A 13,663-nucleotide genomic window follows, 5' to 3' on the forward strand; every position below is an offset into this window, starting at 1 on the left:
GTAATGTCTTGGAGTGATTTTTCTCTTGTTTACAGTGAGAAACTGGATGATCTAATAGAAGTTAGAAACGGAAAACATCTATGACCAAAAAGGAGAAAATGTAGTTACACACAATGAAGTGGCCATTTTAAAAGGTTTTATGGAAGGTATTCCATGACGGATTTAAACTGTGGACAGGTATTCCTGTTCCCCAGTACTCCACCATGCTCTGCTCTCCCTCCCCCACCTTTGGTGGGTAGAGAGGGAGAGAAAACAGCTGGCTCTCTAACAGCTGGTCCAGTAGTCAGCGGTCAGGGAGCCCTGCAGAGATCTGGTTGCTGGCATCCCCACCATTGCTGATGCCAAGCAACAAGGGTGATAGGCCTGAAGGCACGTTGAGCTGGGGTTGATCAGGGTCTCCACCTGTCAATCGGTCCATGCCATTGTCAGGGGTCTGCAGGGAAGCAAGGATGAGGGAGCATGCCTACAAGCTGGGAACTGTAAAGGGCTGCTGGTGCTCAAACTTCAAAGGGGCAGCAACAGCAGCTTGTCAGTGATGGAGCAAATCTGTCAGTGAATCTGTCCTACTCACTGAAAGGTAACCCCCAGGGGCAAGGGGAGCTAAGTAGCAGCCCACAATCACACTCTGTCTGGGAAGTATGCCATTATGGGAACATTGTTACGCATGGACACACTCCGAGCCATCTATTTTTTTATAGTGACATTGCAGCATTACAAAAATAGCATGTGTCAGCATCCCAAGGGTGCTCCCTTGATAGCAAAGCAGGATGCCAACAGAAAAAGAAACAAAAGATGTACTGTTTTGTGGAGAGTGCAACACACAGTCATCAAGTAGCATGCTCAGGCTTGATAAAAAATAACTTCAAAATGTAGATCTGGCCAGAACTCAGGGTTTCTAGTCCAAGGGGTATGGCCTGAAATAAAATTTTCTCAAATTTATGATGAGCAAAAAACTCCCTGAACCCTGCTGCTGTTCAGTGTAATTAACTCTTCACTGCTGCTCCAAGTCATTAGGTAACTGCAGAGGGTTCCCAGCATCCCTGGCTTGATAGACCTGTCAGCAGACTTCTCTGGCATCAAAAATGTGTAGCCTACAATGTCCTTAGTTTTGGGCCAGATAAGCTAAGTGTCTCTGGGCCAAGGCTTCTAGTACATGGGGTATCTTGGAATCTTTTGGAACCTGTCTTGGGTTTAGTGAGTTTGTGGAACCTAAGAATATTTTAACAGAATAGTTCAGATTCAATGAACTACCATTTTCAGCAAAACTTTGTTTCATTGGGAAACATCTGACCAGATCCATTAAAGTAATAGTGTACCTAACGATCAGTTTACTACAAAAATATTTTGAAAATACAGAGGCATTAAGATAACTAATTCCCTGTGCTCCACCTCAAACAAGCAGTCAAAAGCTATCAACTGACATTTGATTACATTTGATCACGAACGCTAGACTTGTTTAAAATGCATAACTAGGACCTGGTTTCAATTGTGATTTTGCATTTTTCATGAGAACCACAAAATGAAGTGATTTTCACCAAATATGTGATTTGCAACAAAATGCCATGATGTGGCCACTTGTCACAAAATGCCACATGATATGGGGAACTTGAGTTCCCCAGCAAGTGCCCATATCATGGCATTTTGTTGCAACAAGTTAACTGCAGCAGGCTGGGGAAAACATTCTCCAACCAGCAGCAAAAGCCTAGCAGCCCAGGAGAGGAGGGGGGGAGGAAGGGGTCACAAAAGGGACAGGGGGAGGAGAGAGCTTGAGGATGGGGAGGGGAGAGGGGCTGTTTGCTCCTCCATGAGGGAAAACAGGTGCAAGGGATTGGAGGTGCCTTGGGGCTACCTTGGCAGACAGCCGCCTGGCACTGGGTAAGGGAGCGGCTATTTGTTCCTCTGGGTGGAAAAATGGGCACCAGGGGTTGGGGGCAGGGAGAAGAGAACTCACACATGGAGGAGACAACAGCTCCTCCCTTACCCCATGCAAGGCCTCTGATGCTGCAATTAAACCTAGCCTTAAACTTGCCCCCTTAGGCAATTGGGGGAGATGGTGGGTCCACAATCTGGGTGCAAAAATGACAACCCCCGCCATGATTTAGCAAGTTGTTCCTGTGATTTAAACCAGGCCCTATGTATAACTACTTTCTTATGAGATGAGGAGGAGGTGAGCTACTGACTTATGAGATGATATCTTCTGATGGATGAAGTGTAAATCATTCATGATCAAGGTCAAACAGTGCAAGAAGATGCACGGTGCTCTGAAAAATCTGTTTTAAAGCTCACATGCTTTCTTCAGAAACAGAAGTGTCCCAAAGACCTTGGAACCATTATTTTTTATCTACCCTCTCATATTTGATATAATGTATAGGAGTCAAAGAATATATTCCTATGAATATCCATATTATCCTATTATGATTTATATCTGTAAATAAGAGGATCTTTTTGAAGACAAACATCAATCATGTCTACACTATTCCAACTAGCCAGAACATATTACACAGTAGAGAATTACATATAGTTCACAAATGTTATGTCATGTTGATATGCAAACTATAAACTGTATGTAAGCGATGCAAATAAATCCTAGATAATATTTATTTATTTTTCTTTAATAGGACTTCTGCAGGAGATTCCTTGGATTTTTTTGTGTGTTTATTTTATAGGTTTATGGTTTTTAAGGCCAAAAGGACCAATATGATCTTGTCTGACCTTATGGACAAGAGAGATAAGACATCTCCACACAGTAGCATATATTCATGAAGCTTGTAACTTCTATGTAAGTTAGTATACACGGTTTTGACTTTTAAGACGTAGAGAAACCAACATGTTAGGTCTCTTGGTAGAGAATAAACACCTCTACTGTGAAAGTCCAGACAGAATGTGACCCTATGATTACTTGCACACAAGCATGGCACTTTCAACTTCTTTACATTCATCCTGTAGTAAGGGCACCATATGTTAAATTTTAGTCAAATCCCAACTCAACTAAAGTAATGGTAAAGCCCCTCTTGACTTAAATGGGCCCAAGATTTCACTGCAAGCCTACAGCTTGTGTGTGTGCGCGTGCGTGCGTGCATGTAATGTGTTTATATATAAAATCTTGAAATATGATTTGTGTTTTAAGGAAGAAAACCATTTTTTTATGATTGTGACAATCCTTATAATAGCTAGCTATTCTGGAATCATTGGACTCTTTTAACCTAATGTGAACGGGTGCAAAGGCACCACAGGAATTTTTCCCACATTCACTGGGAATTATTTTCAGCTCTTTGATATTTATTATTGGAAAACTAGAACAGTGTGTGTCAGCCTATGATACTTTTTATAACAGGGCCCACTCTGATCTATTTGTCATCTCAGATAATAAATGTGATTCTGAACTAAATTGGATAAGCTGCAAAAAAAAAAAAGTAAAAACCCAGGAAAGTCGAACTTTTTTTGTCAAGTGCATTCTGAAAAAAGATGATTATTTCTAAAAGTATATCATGTGTTATTAGGCTGATACTGAAGCATAAACAAACTGGTACTGTATGAGATACATAGAAACTCTGCACTATAAAGAAGTGTTTGCAACAATGACAATAGCAGTTACCCTAGTGCCTGTGATGCTCCGTGGGATAGTGTGGGACCAAAGTTAGAGGTAAGAGCGAAAGAGGAAAAAAAAACATAATGCACACACAAAAGTCCCCAACATTATACAATTCTCACTGTTGAGGTATGGATGATTAATTTAATGTTATTAATATTATCTTATTGTACTAATAGATTTTTCTCTGTGACTGTAGATGACAAGACTAGGAGCAATGGCCTCAAAATGCAGCAGATGAAATTTAGGTTGGAGATTAGGAAGAACTTTCTGACTATGAGGGTGGTCAAGCATTGGAACAGGCTATATAGAGAAGCTGTGGAATCTTTATCCCTGGGAATTTTAAAGACTAAGTTAGACAGATGCTTGACTGGGATGGATTAGTCAGGAAAATCCTTCCCAAAACATGGGACTGGACTAGATGACCTCATGAGTTCTCTTTCCTAGGATCCTGATGGGATGAGACAATGTTGAAATAGTCCATATATACTTGTGCAGTTCTTTATTAACATATCAATAATTTAGGGTTAATCCTGTTTTCCTTACATCAATAGTTGATTCCACTGAAGCTGGAATTAACTATGTATCTAAATTGAGTAGTATTTGGGTGCACTATAGTGAAAGTCACACAGCTGACAATATTATATTATTATTGATTGTTTTTATTACTGTAGTGCCCACACTGGTCGTGTCCAGATGTACGTGGACATTTGGTTCCCCGGGGACAACTAGCGGTGGCACATGTTGCACCGTTGCTAGGTGCCCCTGGGGAACTGTGCCACGTGCTCTCTGGTACACAGCAAGTGACCCCAGGTGGGGTTAGGGGAGACTGGGGCCAGAACTGGGCTGGCCCCAGAAGACTTACCTGGTGTCCTACGGGCCTCCCACGGCTGCAGCAGTAGTGATCCTGCCATGCAGAGCTTGGCTGGCAGCAGAGCTAGGCTCCGACCACCTAGGCTCTGGCTTCAGGCAGTTCATGCTGCCACCACGTGCACCACTCTGCTTTTTTTTTTCTGCTGTTTTTTTTGACCACTGGATATCCAAGGGTCAAGAAAACCCGCTACGTGATTCCCTTGCAGTGCAGAGAACAATGGATATGTAGCACCGCAGATGTGTTTGTGCTGCCACACGCTGCATGGTCACACTCATCTGGATGCAGTGGTGGCATGTAGGGGATGCACGGGGGTGCATGTGCACCCCCTGAGAACATCAGTGCACCCCCTAACTGGCTGAGCTCGCTGCTGAGACGATGGGCGGGGGGGGCAGGCGGTTGCACTGGTGCCCCCCCTGCAAGCACTGGCCAATTGCGATCGCTGCAGCTGCTTCCAGGAGTGGCTGCAATGATTAGCCGGTGCTTGCTCCCAGAAGTCGCCACAGCTACTCCCAGAAGCAGCTGCAGCAATTGGCTACACCAATTTGCTGTTCCTGGATCACTCATGGGGACCCACCCCTGGTCCACAGGATCGCCCACAGGGGACCCTCTCCCCAGTTGGCAAGGCTGGTCATGGGGGGCACATGCCCCCCCCCACCCCCCCGCCCAACTAAGGCAGCACCAGTCGCTCATGTCTGGATGCAGCCATTGTGTCCAGTGCTTGATGCATATAAACCAATGCAGTTCTGGAGTGAAATCCTGCCCCAGTGAAGTCAATGAGGTTTTTGTTCACTGGGATAAAGATTTCATCCCTAAAATTCAAAGCGAAACACGTGTGGAAAAAGTGTAAGAACCAAGCCTAACCCTTCACCATATGCACAGTCCACTAAGAGTTAATTGATTTAAGCATGGGTTTTTATAGATGCTGTTTAGCCTGGAGTAGAGAAAGTGGTGATTGGAAGATGATGGTGTTTGAGAGACATTGCCACACTACAAAGATGTGGGTTCTGCACTCCCTGTGTTACTGCATTATAAGCTTTATTTGCCTGCAAATAGGTTGCTGCTCTGAAGAGTTGCTAAAGGTAGAGCAGTGAAGCTGTAACTGAATGGGTTCTTGCAGAAGGATATAGGCTGAGATAGCAACCAGGAACACCTGCTTCTAGGCGGTGCGGGTGTATTTCAATCCCTGCTTAAAAAGTTGAAAGAAAGTTGACTTCAAAAAAATTTTTTTTATATTTAGCCCTTGTATGAGAGGCACATAGCAACACCACACACCAGTGTGGAACTGAAGGAAGGAGCAGTCACACACAGGCACAGCTTCTTACTTGGACCTGCCCGTAAGACTGGATGTTGCTCTCCTCACTGCCCATTCCCTAGCCACCTGAAGAAAGTATGTGTCAGGCTGTTGTGACTAAATCTGCAGGAAGTGTGTGTGGAGGACACATGTTAAATGCACCTTACTTCCTTTACACTCTCCTATGGGCAAAGAGCCAAAGGCTATGTCTGGTTTGGGGACTTTTAATGCTATCATTTTGAAGATCATTTGTATGAAATCTCCTTCTCTGCATCAAGCACTCCAAAAACACTCAGCTGCCTGTTCTTTGTTCATTAGTAAGTAATACTGAGTAAGTATGATCTTTGTCTTTTTGCTCAGTCCATATTTTTCATGTGTGTTACTGACTCTGCCATTCTAACACAGATCTGCTAACACAGTGGATGTATAAACAGCAAGGATTTAATGCCAATATTCCCTTGAATTTCACAGTCAGTGATACTGTGCTGCACCCTCAAATGTAAGCATCTCTTCCCTTGAGAAAAATAGATGTCAGGTTTTAGCATCTCTGGTGGAGCTGCAGATGGGGTCTGACATTATTTCTGCACTACATCTGGGGAATTTCTCTTCTCTTCTATCTTTGCAGATTCTTCTTATTCCACTCTCATCACTGTAGTATATCAGTGTGTTGTACTAGTGCGTTAAGCAACATGACTACATGTTAATTGCGTGTTATTAGTTCTCCCATCCCTAAGCCTGTTCACAGCAGGTGCAGGAAGCAGCGAGGTGAGTCAGGGGTGCAGATGTTTCCATCTCAAGAGAAAATCAGGTATGGGAAATGAAAAGCCAGCATGAATGTCCAGGCACCAGTAAGCAAATTCAGAAGCAGGCTAAGGAACATGATTGCTAATATTGTTCACCTAACAAAAAACAAAGAGCTAAAATGGTAGTAATATTCATAATTATATAGATGCAGGATAGGAAATAGTTACACCCCGCTGCTTGTAGTTCTAGCATAATTGTTTGAAATCAATTGCAAAAAAATATATAGATAAGGCAAAGTGATGTTAATTTTGTTTCCAACCACCATTTTTAAAATATGTTATACTCATTTGAACTATAACACAATCATAAAATCCTCTATGCTTGGTGGAATATTAATTTCAGCATAAGCTCAGGGCAGAGGGGTATAAGGCATTTCAGAGAGCAGTGATGTGAAAAACTAACCTGTCTTACTTTGGAGGAATTGAGCTAGTATTCTCTGACATTTTACATTCAATAACATTGAATGTGGTGCGGTTCTGTCTCAAAGATAAAAATCCTCTTCCCTTGAGAAAAATGCTTGCCAAGATGTTTAAGGCTGTTGCATTTTTACCTATCATATAATGAGATTCTATTCTTCAAGTGTGTTTGAAGATTTTGCTTTAGCGGGTCAACAAAATGCTTACAGCTCAGAACTTGGGCTGGGGAATTTTGTTTTGTTTGGATTTTTTCTTAATTTTGTTTTCTCTCTTTTTTGGTGGGGAGGGGGGGACTTGGGAACTCCCTAATATATGTAGATATAAATCCTGCAGTCAAGTATAGTAGCTGCACTCTCTGGCTCTCACTACTTATGATACCCTGGGTTATGCTATTTCATCTTTAAAACAAAGAACCTTCCAATTCAGCATTTTTATTAGCTATAAAGGTAGAGTTCTGAAGAAGCAAACTAAAGGGCTGCTTAGAATGCTTTATCCTTGTTTTATTCTTTCCTTTGGTTGTGGAGGTGTTGGCTTAGGACTGACATAACTGCACTTAATAATAGGCTCAGAAAAGATGCCATTTTTTCTCATTATTAGTGTATATCAAATTCCAAGCATGGTCTGGCCTAGATTGTATAAATTCAAAGATTACATCTGCAATAGTATTAGGCCATATAGGAATTAATACCACTGTAAGATAGTATTATCAGGGACTGTACTGTCTAAACCAGGGGTGGGCAAAATATGGCCCATGGGCTGGATCTGGCCCACGGGGCCCCTTAAAATTTTAGGAAATTAATATTGATCTGTCCTTGGTTCCTGTCAAAAATTACAGGAACCAGGGGCAATAGGACTCAAGGGAAGCCCGGCAGGCTCCTGCAACAGCAGGGCCTGCCTGGCCTGCCCCCCATCCCCCCTCCCAGCCAGAAGCCCCAGCTGCGTCTTCTGGCCTGGGACCATGTGAGTGCATCACGCTGGAACCTCAGCTAAGTGGGGAGGGGGGGAAAGGGCAGGAGAAGACCCCAGGGTAAAGCGTCCCCTCCCCCACCCCATGGTCCCACTCCCTGCTGCAGCCATTTGCAGCCCACGCAGGGCTGTCCTGAGCAGCCACAGGCACCCCCAAGCAGGCTGCGAGCAGCTGCAGCGTGGGGCTGGGGAGGAGCCACTTTTCCCCCATGCTCAGCACCATCTTGTAACCCACCCCACTGTGATCCTGGGCCCTGCGCCAGCTACGGGCTCGCCCATCGGAGCTGCGCCATGGCGGGAACAGCTGCGGGCCCCCCGCTTGCTGCACTGGCCAATGTTGGCTGCTGCTGCCTGCCCAGAGCTCACACGCTGGGCAGCCCAGAGGCAGCAGTGGCAAACACTGCCCAGCATAGCAAGTGGGGGTCCACAGCTGCTGCCACCGTGCACAGTCCTGACGAGTGAGCCTGGAGCCGGCACGGGGCCCAGGCTGGCAGCGGGGGCAGGTTACAAGCTGGTGCTGAGCATGGGAGGAGGGGAAAGTGGCCCCTTGCCCACCCTGTGGCCGGTGCCCTGCGCTGCAGCCGCTTGCATGCTGTGTGGCACTGCCTGTGCCTTCTCCGGACAGCCCTGCATGGGCTGAGAGTGGCTGCAGCAGAGAGCATGGGCCAGGGGCTGCCTTTCCCCGTGCTCCACACAAGCTTGTTACTTGCTGGTGAGCGCAGGTTTGGGGCTGTGCACTGCCCCCCGCCTGTACTGTGGGGCTGGGGGGACATTGGGAGGGAGTGGGTGCACGGGGCCCACACCGGTGTCCCAGGGCCAGCGCCAGCAGGGCCCAGAGCAGGGCGGCAGGAGTACAGGGTCCCAGCTGGCAGGGGCTCTATGGAACCAGGCTAGCTCCCAACTCTCCCTACTGATGCAGCCCAGACCGGGTCCACAGACCCCTGCCAGCCTGGTCTAAACGCATGTGTAGACACTGACCATGACGGTAAATTGCACCTGATCAGCCCAGGCAGTAGGGGGCCAGACTCCTGCCTGCTGCTTAGCAACATGGCATTTTCAGCCCCAGCCAGCCCCTCCATCACCCTCTACTACCACCCGGAGCCTGGGGCAAAGCAGGGCAGGAGCAGCCCTGGCCCTGCACACTGTGCCTAAGAGTAGTTTACTGCAGCTCAAACTGCTCCAGAGTTTATTGCTTTAAATTAATTGCACATGTAGATGCATCCACTGTGTGGTAAAAGTAAGTACCTAAGTAGTTACCAGGCATCCACTGGTCTGACCCCTTCTAACTCATTGTAATTTGTTTGTGGTAAAGGAAGGGCAAAGAAGAGATTGGTGATGCAGCCAATAAAGGTTTTTAGAACTTAAAGCCTGATTCAGATGAAAGGAGGCAACTCAGTCTGAAAATGTAATACAAAACAGCCCTACTCAGAGGTCACCTAATTTTACTTAGGGCCTTCTCATTCAATTTTAGAGTTCCCTATGTCAGGAGTTTTGCTTCTACACATTCCCAGAACTGCCACAGTCTGAACAGCTCAGTGTTTGTCCCCCACTTAACCCCAGTCAGGATCCAGAAGCGAACTGTTCCCTTGCATATATTCTCTTAGTATCTGATATCTGCTACTGAATTAGGTATGCTCCAAAGACTGGAATAGGCTTCCTGTAAAATACAGTTGTGGTCACTTTGTTTTGAAGTAAAAAGCAGAGTAGATAGACTAGATGCACCTCATAGGCCAAGCAAAGTAGATATGAAGTACAAGCTTTCGTGAGCTGAAGTTCACTTCCTCAGATTTGTGAAAGGAGGTACAGGAAGCAGAGTATGAGGAGGAGAGAGAAATTAGAATACAAAAGACAAAGGAAGGGAGAGTGTGAAGAGGAGAAGTGGTGGGAAACAGTGAACATAAGTCGTCAATATGACGAAGTGATCAGTAAAGCTAACCACACTTTACTATGCATTAGCAGGTGCATGATGAACAGGTCCAAGGAGGTGGTACTTCCCTTCTATGCGGCATTGGTCAGGGTGCAGCTGGAGTACTGCGTCCAGTTTTGGGCACCATACTTCAAGAGGAATGTGTACATCCTCAAAAGGGTTTAGAGGAGGGCCACTCATATGGTTAGGGGCCTGCAGGCAAAGCCCTATGAGAAGAGATTGAGGGACTTGTATCTCTTCAGCCACCACAAGAGAAGGCTGAGAGGTGATCTTGTGGCCATCTACAAATGCATTGGGGAGGTGGGCAGCAAGGAATAGGAGATGCTCTGTTTACCAGGGCAGCCCTTGGAGTAACTAGGAACAACAACCACAAACTGACAGAGCAGATTTAGGTTGGACATCAGAAAGAACTTTACGGTAAGGGTTGCCAGAATCTGGAATGGCCTTCCTAGGGAGGTTGGTGCTCTCCCCTACCTTGGGGGTCTTTAAGAGGAGGCTAGACATGTACCTGGCTGATGTCATCTAACCCCAGCGCTCTTTCCTGCCCAGGGCAGGGGGTTGGACTCGATGATCTACTGAGGTCCCTTCCAACCCTAACATCTATGAATCTATGAAGTCCATAGAAATAAAGGAGTCACTGAAGGTAACTCAGGTAAAAGGATAAGAATCCACAGTCCCTGTTTAAACCATACTTAACACAATCCAGTCAGGATGGTTTCTTGTTCCACAGTTTCCCCATGAAAATCCGTTTTTAAAAGGTTGCTGTCTGAGAACAGCCACTCTCAGAGCAGCAATGGAGTGCCCGGGAAGGTTAAAGTGTTCAGCCACAGGCTTTTGTATCTTTCTGCAGTAGATGTCAGAGCAGTGTTCATTTAGTTTGTCCAATATAGACAGCAGAGTGTCACTGTAAACGTGTGATGGCATATATGGCATCAGTGGCATTGCGAGTGAATGAACCTTGGATGTTATAATTGGCATTATTCAATCCTTTGACGATATGGTATGTATCGATGTTGGGACACAGAAGGCTTCTGATACCATCTGGTGGGAATTTCCATCTACCAACCTACCACAGTGACTGTCACTCCATCAGCTTTCATCCTAAGTACACCACTACAGCCAAGCTCTATTTCAACCATATCTGCTCTGATCCCACCCACCAGGATACACACCTTATGATTCTGGAGCAGGGTTTCCTACAACTGTAATACAATCCTAAAACTGTAGCCACTCAAATCAACAAAGCCAGACTTTGTCATAAGGATAAAATGAGGTTCCCCCTCACTAATCACAGGGCTCTGTGTCTGCATTATGGCAGCAGTATGTCTGGCCAGGGTGGACCCAGGTCACTTGCCAACTCACCCAAGTCCATCATCACACTTCAAATCCAGAAGTTTGCTAGTAAAGACACTTGGAGTCAACCCTATGAAGCTGATCTTAAGCCTTCAGTCTCTGGTGTGCTGAGAGTAGCCACTAGGAATGAACACAGAGTAATCTCTCAATTATATTTTTAGTTTGGCACATGTGACTAACTGTGGCTGTGAGCAAGCAGAGCATGAGTTGGGTATGTTCAGGGCTATTCAGGCTGGGACATACAGCAGTTGCAGCTGTCTAAAGAGAACCTGAGTGACCACACTTTGCACAGGCCTAACAGTCACCCAAGAGTAAATTCAGCATGAACTTACTACCTGAAGGGTTCAAAAGAGGATGGAGCTAGGCTGTTCTCAATGGTGGCATTTGACAGAACAAGGAGCGATGGTCTCAAGTTGCAGCAAGGGAAGTTTAGGTTAGAAATTAGGGAGAATTTTCTCACTAGGAGGGTAGTAAAACACTGGAACAGGCTACCCGGAGAGGTTATGGAAGCTCCATGCTTGGAGGTTTTTAAGACCTGGCTAGACAAAGCCTTGGCTGGGATGATCTTTGAGCAGGGTGTTTGACTAGATAACCTCCTGAGGTTCCTTCCAACCCTAATTTTCCATGATTCTATGAATGTATAAAACTTGGAGTTAAAAATCATCTATCAGCTCCCCTAGTTCCTCTGTCTACCATTGCAAGGCTATTCTCTATTGAAGGTTTTCAAATATTTGAACCTGTTTAATTTCAGATATCTCAAGAGATGGGGCTTTTATTGCCTCCCTTGGGAGACTTTTCCACAAGTCTTTATTTCACCCCTTTCTTCATATATTATACCATGTTGTTTCATTGCTAAACAGAAAATGGGAAAGAAAAAGAGAACCAATGTAATATTCTCTCAGGCTTTAGTTCCCATTTTTTCATTAGAATTGAATGCAGCTCCTATGATGGAAAAATGGAATGCGTGGGACTCTATTCTCAGATTCATGAACATGAATAATTCCCATTGATGTTAATGAGAATTATATGCACACATCAAGGAGAGACTACCCCCCTATACACAGAGCAAACTTGAGCCAGTCATGTGTGGACTGATTGCTAACTCAGTCTCATGTAAACAGCACAAAGAATACCTTCCTCTGGGGATGCATGCATTAAGGGAAAATAGGAATAAAAATTTAGTTCAAAAAATATAAAGCCTATCTGCTCCAAATGTTTACTTATTAGGCACACTGGATTCCCTGAGATTTGCTTAAGGTTAAAAGGCTCTAACTATTCTCAGGGTAAGCCCTTAAATACCTTTCGCCTTCTACCTCTGCCTGGCCACAATGAGCTGGGGTGGGTTACATACATAGGGGAAAATAAAATGTTCAGTGATTAAATGAATAAGGAGCTTAAATTTTATCTTCAAAATTTACTTAGGGCTGCAATACCTGGCTGCTGTGCCAGGCTTCCAGAATATATTAGGATAAATTAGATCCATAGGCTCACTAACCAGTATCTGTGGAGAGTTAGATACCTCAGAAGGGTAATTCATAAAACTGTAGACCAAGCATGGAGCAGCATAGAGCTAGTGAATAGGAAATACTAAGGGCAAATGTGCATATGAAATATGACCAATCTCCAGAGCTTAGAGCCCTGTCTCTGAGCTGCATGCAGCTCCAGAATGAAAGGACTGGAGGGGTAGAGAGAGACATCTGTAATCCATCGGTTATAGCACTTCCTTGGGAAGCAGGAGACCTAAGTGAATGCTTTCTTTAATCTCAAGCAAAACTTTTCACCTCCCAGGAGAGTGCCCTAACCACTAGGCTCCTCCAGTTGAAGCTGTGGAAAAAGGAATGAATGATTCATTGAGCCAGAGTGAGCAATTGCATCAAAAAGCATGAATCCATAATCCTCTGAGTTGGAACACTTATTTAGGAGGGGGGAGTCCTGCTCCAACCATGTTACTTCATTTTACACTAGACAGTCAGTAGATACAAATATTAGGGTTTATAGATACCAATGGAGGATAGGTGTGCATAAGCAGCTTGGGCTGGTGATATTCTAGGCAAGTATAAAAAAGCAATTATAGATGCCTAGAAAACTTTCAAGTCAAATAGGGTGGTACCTAGATTATTTTAGGCACTTCCATGGTTAAGGGGAAACTGAACCTTTTTTGATATGCCCTTTTCGATTAATTCCTTGACTATCAAAGACATTTAGGTTCCTTCTGAAAATGGAACATAGGTTTCCAACTCAATACCAGCCTGGATCTAAGTCCAGGGTCCTATTCCAATAGTTAATGACTACATCAGCATTTAGCAGTAACAAATGGCAAGTACTAGACTGATTCTACGCAATGGTAAAAGGGCATACTCTCCTTTAGGGTTTTCAGTGTCTGAGCCCCCCCACCCCTTATGTCGTCGCCACCTGCAGTGAGCTGGTGATGGTGTGGGGAAGA

This window comes from Alligator sinensis, unplaced genomic scaffold, assembly GCF_000455745.1.
Source record: "Alligator sinensis unplaced genomic scaffold, ASM45574v1 scaffold83_1, whole genome shotgun sequence".
NCBI classification, from domain to species: Eukaryota; Metazoa; Chordata; order Crocodylia; family Alligatoridae; genus Alligator; species Alligator sinensis.